This window comes from Arvicanthis niloticus, chromosome 8 (assembly GCF_011762505.2).
Source record: "Arvicanthis niloticus isolate mArvNil1 chromosome 8, mArvNil1.pat.X, whole genome shotgun sequence".
NCBI classification, from domain to species: domain Eukaryota; kingdom Metazoa; phylum Chordata; class Mammalia; order Rodentia; family Muridae; genus Arvicanthis; species Arvicanthis niloticus.
Window position 1 is genome coordinate 54890208 of NC_047665.1, and position 22418 is coordinate 54912625.

At 38.8% G+C, this 22418-nt stretch overlaps 1 pseudogene across 1 annotated transcript in view; it reads right to left on the reverse strand.

Annotated features, from left to right (window-relative positions):
• Positions 1-22418, reverse strand: part of LOC117713719 (aldo-keto reductase family 1 member C13-like) — a 48473-nt pseudogene extending 26055 nt beyond the window's left edge. Inside the window, exons 1-3 of the transcript XR_013112253.1 lie at positions 22331-22418; positions 15701-15858; positions 12333-12449 (exon numbers count right to left, since the gene is read on the reverse strand). The product of XR_013112253.1 is annotated as an aldo-keto reductase family 1 member C13-like (transcript). The remainder of the gene's footprint in view (positions 1-12332; positions 12450-15700; positions 15859-22330) is intronic.

The window sequence follows — 22418 nt, forward strand, 5'->3', positions numbered from 1 at the left end:
AGGACCACAAAAAGCTGTGTGTGTGTGTGTGTGTGTGTGTGTGTGTGTGTGTGTGTATGTATGTATGTATGTATGAGCGTGTAAGTGTGTATGTATATAGTGTGTGCGTGTGCGTGTGCGTGCGTGCATGCGTGTGTGTGTGTGTGTGATATTTGCAAGTTTATGAGGAGACCTTGGATGTAACAAAGATCCCTTGAAACTGGAGTTATAAATGGTTGTTAGACACTCTGTTCCCTAGTAGTCCCAGTCCCTCAGGCTTGTCTCTAGCACTAGAACAAAACAGCTTTCCTCTGTCTACATCTCCTATGGACCCTACAGATGATCCCTTCCTGCCCCCACCCAACACTCATCACTGTGTCCCAGCTACCAGCTCATGTGGACCTCCCAGGCTCCACCACAGACTACATCTTCCAGAAGATCAGGTGGCCTGTCAGCTACTCTGTACTGTCTGATCCCATAGACCGTCCATCTCATGATCTCCTTCTCCTTTATAGCTGCACCCCATCCTCAACACCAACAGGCATTCCCTGTGAACATGCCAGCTAAGCAGAGTGACAAAATAGGCAACACACAGACATGACAGTCTCTAAAAATTCAGTGATGAAATCAAAGAATGTTATGGTTTACAAAAAATATTATCCAGGTTGCTGAAGTATTTTTGGCTTCTTTTTCAAAGATCAAGTGTCCATAATGTGTGTGTTTGTTCCTGGGTTTTCCATTCCATTCCACTGTTTAACCTGTCTGTCTCTGTACCAATACCATGCAGTTTTTAATCAGTATTGCTCTGTAGTACAGCTTGAGGTCAGGAATATTGCTTCCCCCAGAGGTTCTTTTATTGTAAAGAATTGCTTTGATATCCAAGAATTGTTTTATTTGTTTCTCCATATGAAATTAAGAATTGCTCTTTCCATGTCTATGAAGAATTGTGTTAAAATTTTGATGGGGATTGCATTGAATCTGTAGATAGTTTTTGTAGGATGTCCATTTTTACTATGTAATCCTAACAATGGGTGAGCATGGGAGATCTCTTTACTTTCTGAGGTCTTCGATTTCTCCTTGGGAGACTTAAAGTTCTTGTTATACACACCTTTCACTTGTTTGGTTAGAGTTACACGAAGATGTGTTATATTATTTGTGACTATTATAAAAGGAAGTTTTCCCTTATTTTCTTTCTAAGCCTGTTTATCATTTGTATAAAGGAAGGCTACTGGTTTGTTTGAGTTGATTTTATATCCAGACACTTTGCTGAAGTTGTTTATCAGCTGTAGAAGTTCTTTGGTAGAATTTTTGGAGTTACTTATGAATAGTAGCATATCAGCTGTAAATACTGATACCTTGACTTCAATTTTTGCAAATTTGTATCCCCTTCATTTCTTTTTGTTGTCTATTGCTCTAGCTAGAACTCAAGTACTATATTAGATATGAAGAAAGTGGGCAGCATTGCCCTGTCCCTGATTTTGGTAGATTGCTTCAAATATCTCTCAATTTAATTTGATATTGGCTGTTGGTTTGGTGTATATTGCTTTTATTATGTTTAGGTATGGACCTGAATTCCTGATCTTTCCAACACTTTTAACTTGAAGGGGTGCTATATTTTGTCAAATGCTTTTTCAGCATCTAATGGGATGATCATGTGATTTTTTTTTTAGTTTGTTTAGATAGTGGATTATGTTAGTGGATTTTCATATATTGAACCAAACTTGCACCCTGGGATGAAGCCTACTTGATTGGGGTGAATGATGGTTTTGATGTGTTCTTGAATTCAGTTTGCTAGAATTTTACTGAGTATTTTTGCATTGATAGTCATCAGTGAAATTGGTTGGAACTCCACTTTCTTTCTTCGTTGGGCCTTTGTGTGGTTTAGGTATCAGAGTAATTGTGGCTTCATAGAATGAATTAGGTAGTGTTTCTTCTGTTTTCATTTTATGGAATATTTTGAGGAGTGTTAATATTAGCTCTTCTTTAGGTCTGGTAGAATACTAGCTGAAGCCATCTGGCCCTGGGCTTTTTTTGGTTTGGGAGGATTTTAATGAATTCTATTTCCTTAGGTGATATGAGACTGTTTAGACAGTTTACCTGCTCTTGATTTAACTTTGGTAAGTGGTATCTGACTAGAAAATCAACCACTTCATTTAGATTTTTTAGTTTTGTTGAGTATTGGCTTTTGTAGTAGAATCTAATGATTTTTTTGGAATTTCCTCGGTTTCTGTTGTTATGTCTCCTTTTTTATTTCTGATTTTAATTTGAATACTACTTCTGTGCCCTTTAGTTAATTTGGCAAGAGGTTTATCTATCTTACTGATTTTCTCAAAGAACCACCTTTTGATTTTGTTGACTCTTTGTATTGTTCTCTTTGTTTCTGCTTGGTTGATTTGACTAAATTTGACTGTTTCCTGCCATTTAATCTCTTGGGTGTGTGTGCTTCATTTTGTTCTAGGGCCTTCAGCTGTGCTGTTAAGTTGTTAGTAGTGTAGGATCTCTCCAATTTCTTTAGGAGGGCGCTTAGTGCTATGAATTTTCATCTTAGCACAGTTCTGCTTTCATTGTGTCCCATAAGTTTGGGTATACTGTATCATTATTCTCACTGAATTCCAGGAAGTCTTTAATTTCTTTATTTCTTTCCTGATCAAGTTATCAGTGAATAGAGAGTTGTTCAGTTCCATGGTTATGTGGGGTTTCTGGTTGTTGTTGTTGTTGTTGTTGTTGTTGAAGTCTAGCCTTAGTTTGTGGTGATTTGATAATAATGCATGGGGTTATTTCAATCTTTTTGTATCTGTTGAAGCTTGTTTTGTGACCAATTATAAGGTCAATTTTGGAGAAGGTACCATGAGGCTCTGAGAAGAAAGTATATTCTTTTGGTTTAGAGTGAAATATTCTCCCTATATATTTGTTAAATACATTTGGTTCATAACTTCTATTAGTTTCACTGTGTCTCTGTATTGGGATATTCTTCCCCTCCCCACACACACATACTACATTTTATAATAAAACTCAGTAATTTGGGAGGAGCTCATGTGGAGGAGAGAGGATTGGAAGAGGAGCAACTAAAGGAGGAGAGAGAGAAAGATGGCTGTGGATGGCTGCTAGTGTCTCTAGTAGTCTAAGGTAGCAACTTATCAAAATGTTAAATGTTGGGTTTCAACTCTAATTGTATGGGCATCCTGGTAATTGAACATTTCCAATTATATAAAGCCTTTGAATAATACTAAGCTTTAGAGTCTCATTTCCACCGGGTACTACGTGGATGGCAGGTATTGCCTGGGGTTCAGGCAAGCTTTGTGGAGACAACGTGGTGGATTGGCAGAACCATCTCCCACGCTGGAGTCTCATGGGTACTAGGGCCAGTGTTTCTGGCTAGCTGTTTCTAGCTGTGGTACACATGTGGCCTCTGGACCCTTCCAGCTGTGGAGTGCTTGGTTTCAGGCTGTGGAGCATAGCCACCTGAGCTAAGCAGAGCCTCTGCCACATAAATAATCGGCCCATGCAAGTACCATTTTAAATATTAACCTCAACATGTCTCTGTTTAGTTTCTGCTTCAATAACCTGTTTATTGGGGTGTTGAAGCTTCTTACTATTATTACGTGGGGCTCAATGTGTGTTTTGAGCTTTAATAAAGCTTCTTTTATAAATGTGGGTGCCCTTGCATTTGAGGCATAGATGTTCAGAATTGAGGCTTTCTCTTGGTGGATTTTCACTTCGATGAGTATGAAATGTCCTTCCCCACCTTATTGATAACTTTTGGTTGAAAGTCTATTTTATTGAATATTAGAATGGCAACTCCTACTCATTTCTTGGGACCATTTACTTGTAAGACTTTTTCCATACTTTTAATCTGAAGCAGTCTGTGTCTTTGTTATTGAGATGTGTTTCTTGTGTGTGGCAAAATTCTGGATTCCACGTATGTATCCAGTTTGTTAACTTAAGTCTTTTTATTGGGGAATTTTGTCCATTGATATTGAGAGATATTAAAAACAGATGATTGTTGGTTCTTGTTATGTTTGTTGTTATAGGTGGCATTATGTGTATGTGAGTCTCTCCTTTTGGTTTTGTTGTGAAATGATTAATTTCTTGTTTTTTATTAGGTGCAGGTACCCCCTTGTGTTAGAGTTTTCCTTCTAGAAACCTCTGTAGGGCTGAATTGGGAGATAGATGTTGTTTAAATTTGGATTTTTCTGGAATATTTTGGTTTCTTCATCTATGATGACTGAGAGTTTTGTAGGGTATAGTAGCTTGGGCTGGCATTTGTGTTCTATAGAGGTCTGCATGACCTCGGTCCAGGCTCCTCTGATTTTTAGGGTCTCTGTTGAGAAGTCTGGTGTAATTCTGATAGGTCTGCCTTTATAAGTTACTTGGAATTTCCCCCTTACCACTTTTAATATTCTTTGTTTGTTCTGTGCATTTAATATTTTGATTAATGTGTGACAAGTGGATTTTCTTTTCTGTGTTGGCTTTCATTATGTTTAGGTATGTGCATTTAGATTCACAGAGGTTTATGTTCTTGAAGAGGAGTTAAGCGCCTTCAACTATTTTGAATGCTTTGTGAAATATGAATATTCTGGTGAAGAGAGGAGTGGATGGCAGAAATTTATTTCCTTCACTAACTTCAAGTAGGCTATAAACCTGTATAATATCACCTTAACCCTTTTAGAAATATTATCCATTACAAGAAGCAGAGACATAGTGAGTTCTATGTTTTATCCACTGAAAGTCCCTTATTTCCTGGTCCTTCCTGAATTTGTATGCTGACATTATAGTGTGGCTGGCAAAGCAGAATGCAGTAAAACAGGAAATTATGTAGCAAGCAAAGAAAAGCCACATTTCCAGACACCTCTCTTTAAAAAGTTCTGTCCTGTGATTTGTCATTTATTCTCTTGATTCTATCTTTTGCTGCACAAATGTTTTAAACTTTGGGGATTTCTCAGCATTTTTTATTTTGTTTCTCATTACTTTTAGATATCACTGTCTAAGGCCTGGTTTCACTGTCTTGCCATCAAAATTGAAATCTTGGATAAATTTTAGGATGATTTTCATATATTATATGAGATAAAGGTCTGAATTCTTTGTTTTGCATTTTGCATTTCTGTTGTACTCAATTCCATCAGATAAAATCTGTCTTAGTATCAATGAAAGATTTTGACCTCTTGCAAACATCACTGGATAGCATGCATTGATATTGATTTCTGGGTTCTTAAATGTACTATGTGTTTATTTGTCTTTATTTCAAAGACAATCTTTTAAATGTGACTTATCTTTTAACTGTACATGAGCATAAAATTTAACATATCAGTGAAGTATCATATGATGTTTTAATAATATTTAAATCTGTGATAAGCTGATGTTCAGTAATATATATAGAAATAGACAGATAGACAGATGATAGATAGATAGATAGATAGATAGAATGCATTCTATCACTTCACAAATTGATTTCTTTTTTATAGAAAAACATTCAAACTATTTTAGAGGTTTTAAAACTATACTTATCCTACTATACAATACCACATTATACTTCCTTTTCTACACCACCTATTTCTTGGTGTGCATTATTAGTCTTTCACTCTCTCCCTCCCCCATACTCTCTCAGCTTCTGTAATGGCCATTATACTCTTAATTTCTCCCAAAGCATCATTTTTACAAATATTACAAATTTGTGGATGAGCTGAGTGCTTCTAAGTAATGCTTATCTTTTTTTTTGTTTTGACATGTAGCTCTCGTGATATAATTATTCCCAGTTTCATTTATGTGTTAACAAATGGTAAACAACGCTGTTTTAGGTGAATAGCTTTCGTGTGTGTGTGTGTGTGTGTGTGTGTGCTTGTGTGTTCAATGCATTCTTTACTTATTGCTCCGTTAATGAATGATGGATACCTAGACTCATTTGTCAGATGTCAGAATGATGATACCTTCCTGTTTCTTTTGCCCATTTGCTTAGAATACCTTTGCCCATTTCTTCAGTCTAAGGTGGTATGCATCTTTGATGGTAAAGATTGTTTTATGGAATCAGTCCTGTTTTCTGATACATTCTTCTATTCTGTTCTTCAGTGGCAAGACCCTGAGGGGGTGGGGAAGGAGATCAGAAAATAAACATAATTTAAAAATTGGATCTTATGACATCTTGTATAGTATGCTAAGTAAGCTTATTAAGAAGTACAGTTTTCAGTATATAGATTTTTCTGTATAAGTATATACATTTCTCAACAGAGGAATATGGTAGAATAAGCAGAAGATTACCACAAAATAGATCAAAGTTAACAGGAAGCTAATCAAGCAGGATAACTCAAGTACAACACTCACAAAGCAGATAAAGGCCTTGGGATTGATCATCATATCCCCTTTCAGTGGGAAGAGTTGAGTTTTTCACAATGAAGCTTCAGCTCCTATAAGACCAAGGCTCCAGATAACTACTGGCTTTGTCAAACTTGCTTCTTACCTTAGACAAGAAGTTATGTTCCTTCTCCATGAAACAGGCCCTAAGGGAAACCCTTGGATCAGCTTGGTTCTCAATATCTTCAATGCATGAATAACTTCTAAAAACCCCAGAGATTAGACCACAGATCTTCAGTTTGGGGTTATAAATATATTCTTTTCTCCCTCATTTCAGATGAGCAGTTTTTCTGGGAATATTAGTCCAGGTTTAAAGCTGTGGTCTTTTGGAATATGAAGTATGTATCCAAGACCTGATTGCCTTCAAAGTTTTTGTTGAATAATTGCCTGTTGTCTTTATTGCTCTGGTTTTATATGCTACATGTTGTATCACTCTAGCACCTTTTAAGACAATTTATTTTTCTGTATATTTAATGTTTCAAGTTCGATATACAATGAGGTGGTTTTTCCTGGTCTTGTCTATTTGCTGGTCTATTAGCTTTTAAACCTAGCTTGGACTCTTTTCATGGATTTGGAAAACATTCAATTTTGATTTTATTTAAATGTATTCTTTGTGTTTGGCTTGAAGTTTTCCTCTACTATGCACCAGAATGAGGAACACTCCTCCATGCTGGTGAGATTGCAAACTGGTACAACTCTGGAAATCAATCTGGAAATTCCTCAGAAAATTTGAAATACATCTACCTGAAGACCCAGTTATACCACTGTTTGGCACATACCCAAAAGATGCCCCACCATACCATAGGGGCCTTTGCTCCACTATGTTCAGAGGGGCCTTATCTGTGATAGCCAGAAGCAGGAAACAGTTCAGCTGTTTCACAATGGAAGAATGGTTACAGAAAATGTGGTTTATTTACACAATATAATGCTATTCTGTTATTAAGAAAGAAGATACCATGAACTTTGCAGCCAAAGAGATGAAACTAGAGAATATTATCTTGAGTGAGGTAACTTAGAGCCAAAAGGACATGCATGGTATGTATTAGTACTAATAAGTGAATATTACCCAAAAAAGTACAGAATACCTAGGATATAATCTACAGAACTCAAGAAAGTTAACAAGCAGCAGGGCCCAAGTAAAGATGCCTCAATCCCACTTGGGAGGGTAAAGAAAGCATTTATGTGAGGCAGAGGGAGGGAGGGACCTGGATAGGAGAGGAAAGGAGGAGGGGAAAAAGGGAACATCATCAGGTCTGGTGGTGGGGGAGACAGAAGAGAAGCCCTGAGGGCCATCAGGATGAATGGAAGTATGCAAACGTGAGGAGGTGTGGAAGGTAATGGATCCTACAGAAAATACCAGAGACCTGGAGGTGAGAGACTCTCAGGACTCAAAGGGTCCTTAGATAAGATGCCCAACAGTGGGAAAAAGGAACTTGTAGAGTCCACCTCCAGTAGAAAGCAGGCCATCAAGTAGAGGGATGGGTTGCTATACCAATGTCAAAAACTCTGACCCAGAATTGTTCCTGTTTAAAAGAACTACAGGGACAAAGATGGAAAAGAGACTGAGGGAAAGGCAACCTATGCTCAGTTCAACTTGGGGTTCATCTAACGGGGAGGTTTCAAGCCCTGACACCATTACTGATGCTATGGTGTGCTTATAGACAGAAGCCTAGCATGGTTGCCTCTGAGGGGCCCAAAAAAGCAGATGACTGAGACAGAAGCAAATACTTACAGTCAACCATTGGACTGAAGACAGAGACCTCTTTGATTGATTTAGGGAAAGGCTGAAAGAAGCTGGGGAGAAGGGCAAACTCATAGGTCAACCATGATTCTCAACTAAGTCAGACCTCTGATGTCTTTTAGAAACCGAGCCACCAACCAGGCAGCTTGTCACAGGCCCCTGACACATATACAGCAGAGGACTGCCTGGTCTGGCCTCAGTGGGAGATGAAGCAGCTAACCCTGGAGAGACTTGAGGCCCTGGGGTGTGAGGAGGCCTGGTGTGGGGAGGGGTGCATCCTCTGAGACAGAAGGGAGGAGGAATGGGGTGAGGAACTGGGATTATGGACCAGGAAAGGAATAATGACTGTATTAAAAAAAAACAAAAGTAATTAAAAATGAAGAAAAATGTACTGTAAATATGGATGCTTCATAATGATAGGATCTCTCTGGTTGCAGCAAGTGGCTTTGGCAAGCTTCCCTTGACAATAACTGTACAGTACCATAGTACCAAGGGCAACTTAGGAAGAACTTTCCAGTTCAGTAATGAACCCCATCTATTGCTGGGATTTTTAAAGACCGAATATAAATAAAATAATCCCTTTAAAATTACCTCTCAGAGATCCTAAATGATCCATTCATTTTTTTAAAGTGCTTTTCTTTAATTAAGTGAGCAATTCTTGTACCTTGTTGTCACCCTGTGATAGTTTGTCCTTCCTATGTTACATTCAACCTGTGAAGCTCTCCACTGAGCTTTGTGTTTGATTAAATTGTTTTTAATTCTTTAAGTAGAATTTTATAAACACCCTTCTAATTTGGGAGGCATTATTCTGGGATTGTTAATTTTGAATAGGGCAGGTCATCTTGGATTTTTATGTTACCTGTGTTTTGTACTGGGACTTGAAACACTAGGAATTCAATCTTTTGCTTATCCTTTTCAGTATTTTAAGAAACTCTTCCTTGATAATGAGGCCCTGTTATAGAAAACAATATCTATGCACCTCATTGAATAGAGAGGTCCATCTGGTCCTTGCATGTAGCCTTCAACCATAGGTTCTAGTCTCTTTGGAGACAAAAGGTATAATGCAGGCTACTAGAAAGAGAAACTTGTATACCAATCCAGCCACAAAACCCATGACCTACAATCTTTTCTTTCTGAAAGATGTGCTAGGGCAATGGTGGCATAGAAGTTGTGGAAATGGACAAAAAATGGTTCAACAAAAAGCCAATGCCCATGGTCTACCGTGCTTGGATGGCCAGAACAGGATGTATAGAGACCTAAGATACAACCAAACACTACTGTCACTCCTAAAAGACTCAATAAAATGATTCTTAATGATATTCTGTGACAATCATAAATCAGTACTTTGTGCACTCATCATCAGAGAGGCTTCCTCCAGACACATTTGGGAGTGGCTACAGAGACTCCTAGCCAGACTTATGGAAAGTCTAAATTAGAGGACCCCATCTGGTCCCTCTCCTTGGAAGTTGGGAATCCTGTTGAAGAGAGGAAAGAAAGATTGTAAGAATCAGAGGGAATAGAGAACATGGTCCAATCAACCAATCAGGACACACATGGACTTATGGAAACTGATATGGCAAGCACAGGGCCTGCTGGGATCTGCACCAGTTCCTCTGTATATATGGTATAACCATACCATGTTATCTTGGTGGGGTTTTGTTTGTTTGTTTGTTTGTTTGTTTGTTTGTTTTGTATTTTGTTGGACTCATAGCAGTAAAAGTGGATGTTATATCTGACTCTTTTGCCTGCTCTTGGGATCCTTTTCTTCCTATTCGGTTGCCTTGTCCAGCCTCCTTATGAGGACTTTTGCCTTTTCTCATTGTATCTTGTTTTGTTCTGCTGACTGTTGTCTTCAGAGGCCTTTTCTTTTGTGATGAGGAAATGAAAGGGAGTGGATCTGAAAAAGAGGGAAGTGGTGGGGGCTGAGAGGACTGAAGAGGGGGAACATTATGGTTAGGATTTATTGTATGAAAGTCTTGCCAAACAATGAGGAAGAAATGTCTTCTTTCAGTGAGAATGTTTAAAATATTGTGGCAGGACTAGACAGTATTATGGTTATTATGTCATTTTGTTTTGCTAGCTTGGTGTTATGAGTCTCAAGCTCTGTCTCCATACCTCACCTCAGAGGAAAATATCAACTGTAATATTAGACTCTATCCAGGTCTATGTTCCTGATTGCTGGGTTTCTCTTGTGAATTATTACCTTCTTATCCTAGCTCCAAGGCTATCTTACTGCTGAGCTTTTCCTCTGTGATGGGCAGTCACTTTGTTTCACCTCAGTTTCTGAAGACTGTTTCAAACCTGTGTGTGGCTCTGGCTTTCGATGGAAGCAATGCTTTGGCTCTGGACCCACACCAAGCTGGGGTTTGGGCTCTAGAGCTTGAAGTCTGGAAATAGCTATACCAGTGGATTCTACATTTTGGAGCAAGTATCTGACACTGAGCTGGGTGAGTGCTTGGCTTGATCTAGAGTGCATCCTCAGCTTAGCTTGCGTCTGTAAAGTTGGGTGTCCTAAGAATACATATGGAAATTTTCCTGGTAGAGTAGGTGAGGTGATCTCAGCTTGACAAGTGGATTTGCTTATAGAATTTATATAGTATATGGATTCCTAGAGGCATGGAAGGGACTGTGTGCTGGAGTTACAGTTCTCTGACCTCAAATTGACCTGTCTGATTTGGTGCCCATCATGAAGGAGCTGTAGTTGTGGGTCTCAGGATTTAGGTAAAAGTTCAAGGTTGTGGTGAGAGAAAACCAAGGTTGTGGTGAGAGACTGAGAATGGGCTTGGGTTGGGATTACAGGTTTATGACCTCACACAGAGCTGGTTTGAGTTCACATAGGCTCAGAGGTAAACAGCTGGAGTGTTGCAAAACTCTACTTATTTTTCTAGCTGATTCATTCATTGCTGTGGGCACAGCTTCTTAAAAGAGCCTGAGATTGAATTTGTAATTTCATAAATCAATATTTGTTAACATTATGTAACCTTAATTTACAGTGGTTACTCAAGAGTTGCTGACCACTTTCTGATCAGATTTAAGGATGACTCTAAAAGATATAATTTATGTCTGGTTCTGTTAACCAACCCACTAATCTGTAGTTTTCTAGGTCATAGGTCCTCAAGGAGAAACTATTATACTTCTGCTAAATGGATATACAAATAAACTGCCTGCTACATATTTATCTTTATTTCTACAGCCTAGTGTAGCTCCCAATCCATACCAAAAAGCTCCTTTTTGTAGTAGATGGCAATTTATACAACCTCACAATTGGTCAAAGTACAGAACATAAGAGACTGTAGATTGATCAGTCTTAATTAGAAATCTATATCAAAGGTTTTTCTCTAAGGCTCAGAGATCATCATGAGAGTGGGAGGTAGAAGGATGATGAGGCCCAAATGTAGTGGAGGACTGCTGTGATACACGTTTGATTTTTCTTAATACGTCAGGATTTTGTACACATGAACTCAAAGCAGCTGTACCTGCATGAACAGTCCTCACAAGTTTAGAACCATTCATAATTCCATCATTAATCAGATGGGTCTTACAGATTCCTACTCCTAGCTAAAGGGCTATCATTAATTGATGGCTGTTAGAGGAGAGAGAAATTGTTTTAATCATGTGTAGCTTCTGATAGCATGTCCATCTTGGAGTATGTCAGCCATGCACATACAAGTGGTACTAAGTGGACTCTGGATTTAAAGAAGAGCTCATAGATTAAGAGGACAGTGAGGGTCAGGAGGAATTGGAGAGAAGGACATAGGCACAGATTTTATTAAAACACACCCATGTATGGTATTTTAGAGAGACCCTTCTCAATTATATTCCAGTCTTCACTTCTTTTTTTCTCTCTACTTATTCAGGTTTTCTGTCCCACTGCATTAGGGAAACACCTGTGAACACAGGATGATTCCTAGACTCAAGGAGTGCACACTCTATTTTTATAACTGAAATCATGAAATCATGCCCTGACATTCTCGTTTCAGGTTCTCTGTGGTCTCACCTTTATGGACTCATCTCCCATACAGCACAGAGATCTACTGTCTCAAACAACACTTTTCCATTTTCATCTTCTGTAAATTTCCCCTCTGATGGCTGTAATAAAAGCAATTGTTATAGAAATCTCAGCTAAGACATGCATCCCACCCATTGCAATGGCCTTAGGATGCTACAGTAAACAGAAAAGTAAACATCCATGTAGTAATTGGAGAACAGCATCATTTATCAATAGCACAGACAAAGTTAATTAGGCTACATGATGCAAATGGCATACCTTAATTGATATCGGGTAATGAATAAGATAGAGGTCAACAAAATCTAGTTGAAAGTTTTTCAGTGATCTTTCTAAGCCAACTCGAACCAGTTCTGGTCGATGGAATGTACACCAAAGCTGTAGGGCTAAAGAATGGAAGTTGTCTTAGATTAAAAATAATCAGAATTGAGAAATTTTGTAATGAGTAGAAAATGATAACCACAGGGAATACTATGCACTTCAGTTCAGATGTGTATATGTATGTGAACTTCAGAATATTGCTGGTTACTAATAGTCAGTTGAATTAATATGGGAAAAAAACTACTAAAGATATAAAATTTATCAAGACATAATATTCAAACCTCTGAATATTGTCTTAGGGTTTTACTGCTGTGAACAGACACCATGATCAAGGCAACTCTTATAAAGACAACATATAATTGGGACTGGCTTACTGGTTCAGAGATTCAGTCCAGTATCATCAAGGCAGGAGCATGGCAGCAACCAGGCAGGCATGGTGCAGGAGGAGCTGAGAGGTCTACATCTTCATCTGCAGGCCACTAAGAAAAGACTAGCTTCCAGGTAGCTAGGAACGGGATATTAAAGTCCACATCCACAGTGACACACCTACTTCAACAAACCACACTTCCTAAGAGTCATTCCCTAACCCGAGCATATACAAGCCATTTCATTCCATTTCTTGGCCCCCTATTGGCTTGTTCAAACATTCGAGTCTTTGCGTGCCATATGGAAATGTAGCATAATACAAAGTACATTTAGTCCAACTTCCAAAATCCCCATAGTCTATAACAGTGTTGACAATGCTAAAAGTCCAAAGTTCAAGGTTCTTCTGAGATTCATCCAAACACTTAACTGTAATCCACAAAGACAGAAAATAAGTTGGGAAAACTCCAATATCTGCATCTTCGTGTCTGATGTCAAAGTAGTCTTCAGATCTCCAACTCCTTTTTCATCTTTGTCGACAGCAACAAATTTCTTTCTCCTAGGCTTGTTCCACTACCTGTTAGCAACTTTTTTCAGCAGGTATCTCACGGCTGTGGCATCTTGAATATCTCTGGTCTCTAAGGCACCTTCAATGTTACTGCTTCTTGTTCCATTGTCTGAGATCCACACATGATCTTCTAGGCTCCAAAAAAAGGGCTTGGGTCACTTCTCCAGCTTTGCGCTTCGTAGCACTCTAGGTTCTGCTTGACTTCACTGCTGCTGCTGTTCTTGGTGCCCATCCCATGGTACTGGCATCTCCAATACACTGGGGTCTTCTGCTGCAACTAGACTTCACCAATAGCCTCTTACAGGCTCTCTTCATGGTGTCAAGAATCAATTTCTGTGCATAATCCTTTCAGTTCTGGGCTGTGAACTGCAACTGAGGCTGCACCTTCACCAATGGCCTTCCATGGCCTCTCACAATGCCAAGCATCAGCTGCTTTCCACGACCCCTTCATGCCTTCAAAACTAGCACCACCTGGGAACTCTTACAAATTTCGAAGTGCAGCTGCAGCATGAGGCACAACCTTGGCTATCTCTGGAACATAGCTTCTTTGTACTCTCAGAAAACAGTTCCCAGAAGATTTTGCTTCAGTGATGCTGGTCTCTTAATTACTACTAATTTCTTACCTCCAGCTAAGCACCATTAATTGTCCCGGTAGTCTTCTCCTCTTGACCATAAACCCAGAGTCAAATGAGCAAAGCTGCTGAGTTTTGTTGATTCTTGTGGCTGGAACACGGTCCCCTTGTTCTATTACATTATCACAAGCTATCTGTTTTTCAACTTCTTCATTGCCTAGGCTTAACTGTCCTGGAACTTGCTCTGTAGACTGACTTTGAACTCATGCCAGTCTCGTAAACGCTGGGATTAAAGGTATGTACCCCATGCCTGGATCTAAAACTTACTTAGTCCCAGGCTGACCTTGAATCAGAGATTTGCTTTCCTCAGTCTTTTGCAATTAAAGGCATTACTACCTTTTACTACCATTACTATCATGCCTGGTCCTAAACTTAGCTAGGTGGGATCTTACCCCATGGTCACTACTCCCTTAGTTCAATTTAATATCCTTGGACACAGGATCAGCTTCATTTCAATTCCTGGTGTGAAGTAATAATACTTGAACCATATATTTCACATTTTTTTCTTTCTAAGCTTGCTATGCTTCTTTAAAATGCTCTTAATGAGACTTAACCAGAGAACAAAGATTCTCCTGGTGTTTTTCCAGATTTCCTTTTTTCAATGAAATTCATATAAATCTCTTTTTTAGCCTTGGGTAGACTCTTCAGATAATGGCACAAGGCAGCTACATTACTCACCAAAATACCACAAAACAGCCACATACTGAAATTCTTCTCCACTGACCCATCTTGGGCTGGGTCTGCACAGTTCAAATCAATCTCAGCAACAAAATCTTTCACATTCTTATTAGGATAGCCCATAAAGCCCCACTTAAAGAATTCAAATCCAAAGTCCCAAAATCTACATTCTTCCAGACAAAAGCATGTTCAGACCTATCACAGCAATGCCTGACTCCTGATACCAACTACTGTATAAGTTAGTGTTTTACTGCTGTGAACAGACACCATAACCAAGGCAACTCTTAAAAAACAACATTTAATTGGTCCTGGCTTACTAGTTCAGAGATTTAGTCTAGTATCATCAAAGTGGGAGCATGACAGCATCCAATCAAGAATGGTACAGGAGGAGCTGAGAGGTCTACACCTTTATTTGCAGGCCTTTAAGAGAAGACTAACTTCCAGGGAGCTAGGACTAGGACATTAAAGCCGCCGGCACCCACAGTGACACAGCTACTCCAACAAGGCCACACCTCCTAATAGAGCCACCTCCTAGTCGAAGCATACACAAAAGCTAGATTTTTATAAGTATCCCATTTCTTCAATTCCCTGGAAATATGTTAGCATTTTTTATTAATATAAGTCATTAAAATGTGCTTTGTACACTTAATAATCATTAGACACACATTTCCATGAACTAGATAGATGTCATTTAACATTCCATGAACTCTGATATCCTGTTATTTTCAGTAGAAAAGAAAAAATATTAATATTTTAAATGTTCAGGACATTCTAAGCCACCCAAGCCATAAAAAACCCGAAGTTGAGCAAGTTGATTTCTGCGTTCACAGATCCAACTGAGTTATGCTGCACTGAAACTGAGCTCAGGAAAGAAAGGGATTTGGAAACCATACATTTCTATAGAGTAAGAAGCCTGTTTCTCACTGGATGAAACTAAGATTTATATGTGATAATATATGAATAAATATCACACCAACAAGCATACTTCACCAAGGCAGTACTATAATTTCAGATTTTTTATATCACCCTTCATTAATTCATACACAAGCCTACTATACACACAATACCTTTGTAGTGAGAAATATGTCTTCTCTCTTCACAACACCATCTGCAATCTTGCTTCAAATAGCCTGTCTTGTTTCCTTTTCATTTTTGTACTCATAAGCAGAATCAATATGGTGGAACCCAGTATCTATTGCTACTTTAGTAGACTCAAAAAATCTTACTTGCAGGAACCTAGAGGAGGAAGAAAGGGTATGATTTAAATGAAGATGTGCTGAGAGATGTGAATTTAAAAATCACCATCAAGCCCCTTAATTAAATGACAAGGCATCAGTTCCTAGAATCAGATTTCTTGCTTTTCTTTTCCATAAGGCCTTACAGAGCTTCCAATAAGTAGAATGAATAACATAGACAGAAGCACTTTCTCAAAAGTTGAATTTTACCTGACTTGGGGTATTCAGCAGAGAAGACTGATTGGACATAGATTTAAGCCAATAAAAAGTCTTTATTAGCTGGCCTATGATTATACTGAGCATTTAGGATACTAGTTTTTGGCAGGTGGTGCAGTCTACAAGTTTAGTTTTACAGCCTGAATAAAATCTCCATCCTGTAGTCAGTTGTGCTAAGTTCTAGGGGGTTACTAAGGTCGAGGGCCCTGCTACATTTCCCAGTGGCCTTACTGAATGAGTAAAATCATGGACTTATCCTGTTTTAGTTTAAGATGCTGTTAATCCAATTAGAATGAGAACTAAAGTTTAGCCAGTGCCAATAGCAGAGTAGGTAACTTGGGGGACCAGGAGAGCAGAGAGTGGTACCAATTATTTCCCAACCATGGCAAGGTTGTTTTTAAAAATTACCATTGATTAATTTGGATAGAAACAATTGATTTTCCTTCAAAGCTAGAGATAGTTTTCTTTATTTCATAAGAAGTATGTCCAGGTCTCTACAGATTTGTAGGATCATTTCTGTAATGGAATCTAACTGATGCTGTAAGGCCTCAGGTCCTGATCAACCAGTATACTTACTTGGGAAAATATCCGAAGAGGCATGTTTAGTCAAACCACTACTACATGCCCACCAAGTTGCCTCAGAGGTCCAGTAATATTGTTATCCATATGAAATCACACATGAGGCAGAATAGCAGGCATCAGTATAAAGGGAAGTGCCTAGGCTAAAGGTTTCAGATATTAGATAAATGTTATTCCCTTATAAGTCTTGTAACATTAATTTGGGCTGACCTCAGCCATAGTGAGTTTTGTCAGTCAATGGGCAGACAATCTGGGTAGTTCTTATCTATATATTGTACAGTGGCTGATTGTCTAAGCATAACCAGAAACCCTGGCTGATTTTTGGCTAGGAATGATCAACTCTATCCCCAGGGTCCATTGCTGTGGCACAGAATCTGACTCTGCAGTTGTTGTTTTGTTTTGTTTTGTTTTGTTTTGTTTTGTTTTGTTTTCCAAAGGCCAGAATTCTTTTAAGGAATATTTTATGAAAGCCTCATTTTTATGACCCAGTTTTTACAAATGGAAATTCGTTGTTTCTGGTAACTTAGTGGGGAGAGGAAGCTGCAGGATGGCACAGAATTATAAAGTCTATTTTAATCACAAAGTTAAAAATTTATATTGCTCATACGTGTGTGTGTGTGTGTGTGTGTGTGTGTGTGTGTGTGTGTGTAAAGATGGAGTATGAGATTGCCGGTCTTTAGTCACACTGGCTAATACCATCCCTGTATCTGTTTTCCCCTGTTCCCAGTCTAGGCCCGAGGGTGGTTAGACCATGACCCTGTGTTCATACCATAATGTAAAACAAAAGTCCCAAAAGAAGGTAGAGGGCCAGGGAATGAAAGGTCCTGGGACCCAATTAAATATTGATTTCCATGTGTCTGTCATCAGAAACACGTCATTTGGTAGCATCCATAGCTATCACTTTCTTGTTCTGAGTGTGGTGAATCCACTGTTTAATGCCAGCTACCTACACAGCCATAGGAGTGGATAGAATCACTATATGGATTCCTTTCTGAGTTGATTTTAGTTCCTCCTGGGTTATATGCTTGACCCAGACACTATCATCAGACTGGAACAAGGGGAAACTGGTGGTAGACTCAGAGGTTGGCTGAGTCTCTTAAATATTTCAACAAATACCCTTTATGCACGACTGAAATGCTTATAGTGACTTGAGAGAGGAATGGCTAGAGAGTTCTGCCAACTGTTGGTCTCTGAGTCTGGGAAGCAGTGAGGGAAGTCCTTCAGAGATAATCTTTTGGGGGGATGGGGGTAAATGGCTCCTTCTATGGGAGGTAACAGGCTGAATCTGAGCAAGTCAATAGGTCTCTCCATCATTGCTGGACTCTAAGGAGAGTTTTGTTAGAGTTTATTTTAGCATTTTGCTTATTTTTGTCATCTCTGAGGTCTATAGGTAAAATGAAGTTTAAAGCGTTAGCTGTTAATTGAAAGATTTTAGCTAGAAAAGCCGGGCCATGGTCTGATTCCATTGCTAAAATGATGCCAAAGCAGTGGACCAGTTCCTAGAGGAGTGTTTTAGCTACTATTTAAGCAGTTAGAGTCCAGGTGGAGAGTGCTTATAACCATCCTGAAAAGGTATCTTTAAAAACCAGCAACTAACTGTATCATCCCTTCAACAGACTGGATCTTGGTGAAGTCAGTTTTCGAGAGTTTGTGAGAATGTTGGTCTCTCATTTGGACCCCTTCCTGGATAAGAGTTCTTGTTTTATATTCACTTCAGTACAAAGCTGGTATCTGGCTGAGACATCCCAACTTAAGCTGGCCAGTCTAGGTATAACATACCTTGGTCTGAGCAACTCTGAAAGTTCTGTGGACCTGAGATGAGTAGTCTGGTGAAGGTTAGTTTCCCAACAGTCCAATTGTTTCTAGAAGAATGATCTTTCCCTGTGACATCTCTATCATTTCTTCTTTACCACAGAGTTTCAGGCAGTACCATGTTGTGGTATGTCATCAGAGTACAAACAAGCCACACTGGTTTTAAAGTTGTCTTTTGGGAAGCAAAGTCAGAACCACAACAGTTGAGGTTAGCAATTTGTAATGGAAGCCAAATAGCCTGGGAAAGTCAAGATTTTCTAACATAATTTTTCCCATCCATGAGAATTCTTCTTTATACATTACAATGTGGGCATAGATGGTATGAAATCATACTGATTTCTGTCTGTGTATACAGTTGTGAACTCTTTTCTTTTCCCTATCTGATAGCCTGAGTTCAGATCAATCAGTTGTGTTCTCTGGGCTGAGATACCTGGTTTGGTTAAAGTAACTACTGAAACTCCCATGATACCTACTTTCATTTTTCTCCTTCTGACAGTCTTGGATGAGTGCTTGAGGCAAAAGTATAGCTGAATTGATGATGATGGGTTTCTCAAACCAGTCTTGAGGGTGGGCCAGAAGTAGAACTTAGTACTGGGTCACAGTCAATAGATAGCCAGTGGTTTGGTTATCCATGGAGTAAGGCCTAAAATGGTTCATGGGGTGCTATGAGTATAAGATCTTGAGTGAGAGTTAAATTGTTTTCTTTCCTTTATTAAATTAGCAGTAGCTATCACAACTCTTAGATTACTGGACCATCCTGTGGCTATAGGATTCTCATTTGGACAGGTATGTCACAGGGCATTTCTATAGCCCAAATGTTTGGGTTAAAATCCCTCTTGTCTTTTGTTTAGTCTCAGTCCACAAACTCTGGTGTTCAGAGGCATCAATATCCAGCTGCAAATAGGAACACTCAAATCTGTCTCTTGGTTTTTGGAGTTGAGATCCAAAGAATGGCAACAACCCTTTTCTGAGACATGCTTCTTTTGCCTCCCTTGGGCTGCTAGCCAAGATAGGTAGCTTACAACAAATTTTGGCTTTCTTAGCCAATAGTTTATAACCTAAGAATTGTAACTCATACACAAGTACCTCAGTAACCTTTTATGAGGTTTCTTGGGCAACCTCTGATAGAAGAACAAGAAGTCTGTATTTAGTGTGTTTAAATCCTGGGGCAATCTGGTCCAGGTATGTTACCTGTTGTAAACTCCCAGTGGGTCTGTCCATTTAAATGCAACAATGTAGTTCAGATCAATCACTCACCCCTGTCAATGGAATGCTGAACAGTGGTGCATCTTTCAGATCCACAACAGTGTAGACCTATTTCTCTAGAAAAATCAGATTCATGAGAATCAGAAGTCCTAGATTTCTTCATAGGTTGGAGAGGCATATTCCAGAGTGTCTGGTAGGACACTAAGATGTCTGTATCTTTAAGCCAGGAAAAATGGACCATAATTTCCCCTTTTGTTTCCAAGGTCACTGGGTATTGTTTAACCAGGGCAGAAGTAGCTGATCTAGAGGTTAATTGAACAATGATAGGAGTTTGGTGTTGGGCCAGTCCTAGGGGATGGATTGCTTCTGACAGGGTAAGACACCAAAATTTTGCTGGACATCTGTAAGTTTAATTGCATCTCATCTTTAGAAAAGGTTATGGTAGCTTTCAGTTTATGCAAAAGGTCTTGTCTCAATCAACTCTTTGTTGTTTGACATTCTTTGAGAAACTTCCAACAACTGGGACCTATGTTACAAAATAGGTTCTTATCCAAATTTTGGAGCCATAGAAAAGCCCTGTGATATACCTGTTCATATGATTGGACCTTGTAGCCACAAGATGGTTGACTTGTCTAAGAGTGGTGGTGACAACTGCTACTTTAAAATACCCTATGTAACTTTTTTCAAATATCAGGGACCGGCCAGCTGGGTAACATAGAAACCTTTTTGGTAGCTGTCTTTAATCCTGCAAGCTTCACTTTTATTGCTGAACCATCTTGTCCACTCATGCATTATTGACATAGTAGTGTGACAGAATAAAATGACCAGAGTGGAAATGTCCCCATAGTAAATGTGGGAGTAATGTGGTACAGGTTTCTATGAGGATTCCTCCTAGGTGTTTTTATGAGAATTTTCCAAAGGAAGACACAGAACTTTCATTCCACCAACTTTGAAATGTAACAATGCATGAGAAATGTGTACAAGAAAATCTCTTAAATTACATCCTAAAATGTCTCACAATCATTACCTTCAGCCCTATGCAAGCATACCACATATTCTGCTTTTCCAAAGAAAATTATAAAGAAAATAGAAGCAGTCATTAAAAGTCTCCCCACCAAAAAAAGTCCGGGACCAGATGGTTTTAGTGCAGAATTCTATCAGACCTTCCAGGAAGACCTAATACCAATTCTCTTCAAACTATTCCACAGAATAGAAACAGAAGAAACACTACCCAATTAATTCTATGAAGCTACAATTATATATATATATATATATTCACTGCTAGCAGAGGCAGTCAAGACACAGTTAATATTTCCAGTTATAAAATAGAAAACAAAATCTGGATGTCAATAAGAGTGAGATCAGGAAGAGGGCTTGAACTGATTCTGCTGTGGTACTTTAAATCTTTGGAATGCAGACCTTTACTCTGTGTCACAAAACAAATTGTGGGTGGGTAAATTTATAGTCTTCAAATTTGCATTTAGAAATGTGAACTCCCATCATTATGTAAGAGGGTTTTACTGGATCTGTCATCACTTAAAGCCCAAGTTTATTCTTAGCAGACATCTATCTTTCTACAGTAGCATTTTAAATCATTGTCTTCTCTTTACATTTGAGTCATGGCTCGAGAATTTATTTCTTAAGGGTAGAGCAGAAAGTCAAATATAAGCATGCCCATACAGTTTAATAATTCTAAAAACTTTCTTTAATAAAATTACAATAAAAAGATGGTGGTTTTCATACTATTCTCCCAACATCAGCCTCACTTTATTAGAAGGGAGGGGATTTGTCAAGGTGAAACTTTAGATGAACACATTGCTCTCTCTTGTCCTTTCCACTACTTTGGTTACTTCAAAACAACTACGTTCTGTCACAATCTTCACAGTTATCCAAGAGGTACATGCATGGATGCAAAATTCAGCTAACTTTTCCAATATCACACAGTAGAATAGTCTAAGCAAGATTGTAGACTCTCGACTTGCTTCTAGGCTACTAAGTTCTCCACTTTACATACTTCATGTTATAGTCTCATCTATCAGTACAGGATCCAATAGTTCATAGAATCTTCCATCAGGTCAGAGCTCTCCAAGTTTTTATATTTTACATGCATGTAAATCTCCCACAGTTGTCAGTATTATGTGGCAAAGTCTACTTATCTCAATTTCAACATTTACTGGGAATTGCTGGAGGTGTCCTGCAGGAGAACAGACATACTCTTCTGCCTATTCTATGTTTCTCATTTCCAGTAACTCCTGACACACCTATTTTCTAGTGTTTATCCTTACTGCAAACAAGGAAGGAAGCTATCCTGTATTATAGAGATAAACAGAGAAACAACTCCCAATTTTATTAGTATCAAATCAAGGAAGCTGTGAGGCAGCTCTGTGGCGTTATGACTTTCATATTTAGAATGAAGCTGGGAAATGAACTGAAACAGGGAAGACAGTGCTTAGATCAATAAATCACCAATATCTGAGAATAATCTTTCACTAATGGCCTAATCAGATCCTGTTAGGGTAAGTTCTACCTGTTTTTGTTCTTAACATGGAATAGCCCCAGCTGGTAGAAACTGTGAACCAGAGATGAAAATGGAGAGTTCAGCTCCTACATATCATGTGTCAGTTTTCTTTTGAGATGTGCCACCCCAACCCTTCACCTTTTGTTAGCTCTGGATTTTGGTAAGTAGTGGCATGAGGTGGCCATCATTGAGTCCCACACACTGCTGTTTGAAACTCAT